This window comes from Chiloscyllium plagiosum, unplaced genomic scaffold, assembly GCF_037043375.1.
Source record: "Chiloscyllium plagiosum isolate Xiang-an unplaced genomic scaffold, Cpla_swu_hap1 HiC_scaffold_37, whole genome shotgun sequence".
Lineage (NCBI taxonomy): Eukaryota > Metazoa > Chordata > Chondrichthyes > Orectolobiformes > Hemiscylliidae > Chiloscyllium > Chiloscyllium plagiosum.
Genome location: NW_028270175.1, coordinates 25,458,069 through 25,464,309, shown reverse-complemented (window position 1 = coordinate 25,464,309; position 6,241 = coordinate 25,458,069).

The following is a 6,241-nucleotide window of genomic DNA, read 5'->3' as shown; positions in this document are numbered from 1 at the left end:
GAATCAGGCCTTTCAGTCCAACTCGTCCATGCCTACCAGATATCCTAACCTTATCTAGTCCCATTTGCCAGCACTTGGCCCAAAACGTTTTAAACCTTTCCTATTCATATACCCATCAAAATGCCTTTTAAATGTTGCAATTGTATCAGCCTCCACCATTTCCTCTGGCAGCTCATTCCATACACTTATCACCCTTTGCATGAAAAAGTTTCCCCTTAGGTCCCTTTTTAAATTTTTCTCCTCTCGCCCTAAACACATGTCCTCTAGTTCAGGACTCCCTCACCCTAGAAGGGAAAAAACCTTGTCTATTTACCCTATCCATGCCCCTCATGATTTTACAAACCTCTATAAGGTCACCCCTCAGCCTCCAATGCTCCAGGGAAAAAAGCCCTCGCCTACTCAGCCTCTCATTATAGCTCAAATCCTCCAACCCTGGCAACATCCTTGTAAATCTTTTCTGGACCCTTTCAAGTTTCACAACATCCTTCTGATAAGAGGGAGACCAGAACTGCACACAATAGTCCAAAAATGGCCTAACCAGTGTCCTATGCCGCCTTAATATGACCTCCCAACTCAATGCTCTGACCAATAAAGAAAACCATACCAAATGCTGCCTTCGCTATCCAATTTACCTGAGACTCTACTTTCAAGGAGCCATGAACCTGCATTCCATGGTTTCTTTGTTCAGCAACAGTCTCCAGACCTTCCCCATTGTGTATAAGTCCTGCTGTGATTTGTCTTTCCAAAATGCAGCACCTCACATTTATTGTAATTAAACTCCATCTGCGAATCCTCAGCCCTTTGGCCCATCTGATTAAGATCCCATTATACTCTGAGGTAACCTCCTTCCCTGTCCACTACACCTCCAATTTTGGTGTCATCTGCAAACATACAAACTATACCACCTATGTTCACATCCAAATTACTTATATAAATGACAGTGTTTCATGCTGCTGCAGCCTGGAATGAACTTTGTATCCCGTGAACAGGTTCAACATGGCTTTTGATTCAAAGACATAAAATGGAGAGGATTTCTCAACTGGAGCATTTGTATCAAAGTAATCACCTCTGGATACTAGAAGTGCCTCTTGAAAGATGAGTGGGGTTGGAATGTGGGGTTTAGAGTTACTGGGACTAGCCTGTTTACTACTCAGGTTGATGGTTGCTTAAAGCAAGCACCCGTTGTAAGAGACAATTTACTTACTTGAATTATGGGTTAAAAATGAGAAAAATGATACTGATTTTAAAAATAAGGTATCTGGCATTGTTTTTCCAAAGCTGCAAAGTAGTGATGCTACCTGGCAAATGTGCATCAGAGTCATTTTGTTTGGGAACATTGAGTTCAGGCAAAGAGACACCATTATTCATGGGTTCAGAAGAGCTCAGCATAGCAACAAGCCTATAATTGGTCAGATTGTAGTTCAAGACAACTTCCAGAAGTTGGCGTGAGTCAATTTTTTTCTCTCTCTCTTGCTCTCCCTTCTCTCTAAATTTGCTATGTTTGTTTTCTGTTGGGGAAAAAATCAGAAAAGGCTCATTTGGAAACACCAAAATAAATAATTCTAAAACCCAAAGATCACCAGAAAGATCTCAAGCCCAACCCAAATAACTAATTAAAGATTGATTATCACTACGCTGAGGTATCACTGAGGAATTGTTGATTGTTGGAACTAACCAACCTATTTTTGTAATTGTTGGACTGGTGATGCATAGCTGTGTTCATTTTCTATCCACTCAATATTTGTCTTGCCTGTTTTCTTTTTTCTTTTGTCTGTGTGTGGGAATTTTTTGAAAGGGGTAAAGTTTAATTACCATAAATTAGAAATCCTGTTCTAAACATTGTTAAAATAACTTATTTAATATGTGAAGTAACCTGGCGAGGGCTAGACTGTAATTAGAAGCATATTGGGATTTTGGTAGTTTCACTAAATTTTCATTTATAGCAACTCAGACCATAAAACATAGGTTCAGAAGTAGGCCATTCAGTCCATCTATACACGGTGTCATTAGATGAGAGACTGTCTGATTCAATAATTCTCAATATGACTTTGCTGCCTTTTCCCTTATCAGAAATGATGAGGCTTGATTTTCAGTGCATTACCCCAGTGAGTTGTGACACTTGCTTACTTCAGTGGAGGAGGTATTTAGTTCAAACCTAAATGATTTGTGTATAAATATGCATGCTTTGTCACAATTTTTAAACCATACATAAAAGACCTAAACAATAGGGTCTACATTGTGCTGAGATTCCCTGACTACTGTACTGTATTAAGGTGCACCTGAAGGTCTAACCTAAGGTTATCTTCCTGTCTTTCACAATTCACCCAGCAATATTTGACTTTCCCATCACTGTGTGCTGTATCTGAATAAGATGCCTGAAATCAGAAATTCATGTTGAGTGGTATGAGTTATAAACCAGTGTGGCTGCACCTTTCATTGTTCCGACTTCCTTTAACAGTAAATAAAAGGAGTGTCATGCGGTTGGGTTCCTTTTGTGCTGTTTGTAGCTCTCCCTTCTACTGTGTGCAGATACGTCAAAGGTTGATATTCAAAGCTGAGTGTGAGGAATAATATCTTGTACTGTACTCATTTATGTGCACCTCACCTTCCAATTGTACCATGCATAAATTGATGATATTCTTTTGAAGATTCAAGTTTTCTGTTTAACGTTTTGACAAACGTCCAGAAACCCTTGCCACAATGTCACACTCTAAAACCTTATTGTTCCTTTACTCTGAGCAGGGGCTCGCAGACATTTCTCCTCATCTCAGTCCTAAGTGGTGTGCCCTTTTACTTTTTAAATTATGCCCCCCGGTTCAAGATTTCCTAATCCGGGATCATCTTAACAGTATCCACCTGTCTATCCCTTTAAGTATTTTGTAAGTTTCAACGGAATCACCTTCCATTCTTGGTAACTTGATAGAATACAGGTCTAATTTGCCTTATCTTTCTTCATAAGACAATCCCAACATCCCTAGAACAAGTCTAGTGAATCTTTGTTACACTCCCTCTATGACACAAACATTTTCCTGAGATAAAGTGACTAAGATGACAGTCTAACCAAGCTTCCATACAATTGGAGCAAGATTTCACTACCCCAGTACTCAAATCCTCTTCTGATTCAATCCATTAGCCTTGGGGTTGGTTTGCAATGCAGAGTGATACCAACAACATGTGCTCAATTCTCAAACTAGCTGAGGGGACTATGAAGGACTCTCCTTTTCAATCTCATCCCTTGCCTCAGGTTAAACCACCACTAGCTGTGTCTTTCTAATGAGAGTCTGGTAGGGTAAGACTATGGCAATTTTGCCTTTACTGTTAGCCTTTCTAGTGACTGTTGCATCTGCATGTTAGCCTTCAGTGACTCCTTGACAAGGTAACACAAGTGCACACAAGCTTTGACCATTTTAAGGTTTACAATTAATGAGAAACAGTAAGTTTAATGAGTTGGATTTTAAAAGTGTGGTTGTAGGTGGTTGCGTTGGGATTTCTCTGCCTCCAGAATAGTTTGCAATTTGCAAAAGATCGAGGAGGTGAATAGGCGTGAGAGATTCACCGAACTTTGGCTATGGTGGAAGGCATCTCCAGGGAATACCTTACCATGAAAGTCATTTTAGGAAGTACAAATTCTGATGTAAACTACCAATGAAAGCACCCGAAGGAAATATACGTCCCAGGATGATGAATTGGGACCGAGAGAGGTGGACAAGAGTCAAAACGTGTGGTGCTAGAAAAGCACAGCAGATCAGGCAGCATCTGAGAAGCAGGAGAGTTGACATTGTGGGCATAAGAGGTGGGCACCAAGGGGAATGGAGTGGTTTATTCCAACCCCCCCCCAAATCCGTTTTGATTTAGTTCCTTCCAACTCTCCCTAAATCCTCACCCCCTCACCATTGACGGTTTGCATTTCCCATAATAGGCTTTGCTTATAGATATGCAATTGGATACATGGGCATTTTTACTGATGGTGGTTACTAGTTTTTTTTAAGAAAGGAAAAGTTAGTGATTTTAGTGGTGAGAAGGTGCTCAGTTGTGTGTGATAACACTTCAGGGTAGAAAAAGAATGATGTGGAACTGGTTGAATTATTCTACAAGGATCCATCATTGACTGGATGGGTGAAATGGCCTACTTTTATGCCCTAACTGATTCTCAATCTCAAACATTAATAAAAACCAAACAAAAAAAAACTGCGGATGTTGGAAACTGGAAACAGAAATTGCTGGAAAAGCTCAGCAAGTCTGGCAGCATCTGTGGAGAGAAATCACAGTTAACGTTTTAGGTCCAGTGACCTTTCCCCAGAACTGAGGAAGGGTCACTGGACCCAAAATGTTGACTGTGATTTCTCGGAAATTAATAGCTCCTTAAGGACTTTAAGGAGCTTGTTTAGTGCACCATGGGATTTTTAAAGTTGAGGTTTATCAGTTGATTCCAGGGCTGTTGTAATTGCCACAGGGATAATTAAAGCTTATCTTTATTATTTTTATCTTTTTTATTCCCAGCATTCACTTGTGTCTGCATGAACAATGGAGTATGGTTTAAGAATGCAGCTCACCATGATCTCCTCCAGGGGATAATAGGGATGGGCAATAACTACTGGTTCAGCCAGAGATGCCCACATCCCATCAATGAATTTTTTAAAAGGCGCAGAATTCTGATCTAAAACGATACCCTTTCCTATGGGGATCACTGCCACAGAAAGAAGCCATTTGGTCAAGCAGGTAATTCTAGCTGATGTTTGTTGCTCGCCCAGAGAGTTAATTAATCCATCACACTACTCCCCCCTCACTGACCATCTAGGCAGGTCAGGGATTGAACTGCATTCTTTCTGTTTTGAGAGAAAGTAAAGGCTGCATATGCTGGAGAGTCAGAGTCAAAATGTATGGCACTAGAAAAGCACAGCTGGTCAGACAGTATCCGAGGAGCAGGAGAGTCAATGTTTTGGGCCTTAGCCCTTCGTCAGGAATGTGTGGAGTGGGTGGGAGGGGTGCATATGGAAGGTAGCTAGGAAGGCGATAGGTGGCTGCAGGTGGGGGTTGATTGTGAAAGGGTGGAGCGGATAGGTGAGAAGGAAGGTGGACAGATAGGACAGTGCTCAATTGGAGGATTGGGTCTGGGATGAGATGGAGGGAGGGTAGATTTGGAGACAAGTGAAGTTGACGTTGATGCCATGTGGTTGGATGGTCCCAAGGCAGAAGATGAGGGGTTCTTCCTCCAGGCATCGGATGGCTTGGATTTGGCATGGAGGAGATCCCAGACTTGCATGTCCTTGATGGAGTGGGTGGGGGAGTTGAAGTGGTCAGCCACAGGGCAGTGGGGTTGTTTGTTGTGAGTGTTTCCTGCTCCTCAGATGCTGCCTGACCTGCTGTGCTTTTCCAGTGCCATACTTTTGGACTCTTTCTGATTTGACCAAAATACACGCTATGTGCTGCTTAACTGGACAGTGAGGCTGGGGAGATTATTGATTGCATGAAGTAACAACATGAAATGAAAGGTCCCATTAGCAGTGCAAAGACTCAGACCCTTAAACATCTGATTAGTTGCTGAAACTTGTATTCCAGCTTCCCAGAAGTTCTGAAGACTCCTGAAGGCAACTTGTGGTTCAATCTATGCTAACAGGCCCCAAATTTTGGAATTCCCTCCTTAATCTGAATAAGTCTGGATGGTAATAGAGAGAAACTATTCCTGTTCATGAAAAGATTGAAGTAATAAGTGAAAGAAGTATCAGAGAAATGAGGAAAATCCTTTGTATGTAGTGAGTGGTTTGGATCTGGATGCACTGATTGAGACTGTGGTAGAGACAGGTTCAACTGAGGTGTTTTAAAGGGAATAAGATTGTTTGTTTTCAAATAACTATGTGCAAGATTACAGGGAAAAGGGGGCATTATGGCACTTGGTGAGATACTCATTTGGAGAGCCAGTATAGATACAATGGACAAATGGCCTCCGCTCACCTGTACCAATTCTGTGATCCTTCTCTACCAATAAATTCCTTCTTAAATTCTACCAAAGTTTTGACCACCTAACGCCTCTTTGTGTCATTTGGTTGTCCTTATTTTTAATAATGCTTGTGAATGCTTTTAATAGTACCTTGTGACATTCAACTACATTTTAAGGTTCTCTATCAATACAAGTTGTTGAATACCCCTCACGTTTAATCCAGAAGCAAAGCTGATCATAATTTAGCTGATAGCTGCTTCAAAATGCTTAGTCCATTTCCAATTTCCAAACTGACATCCCCCC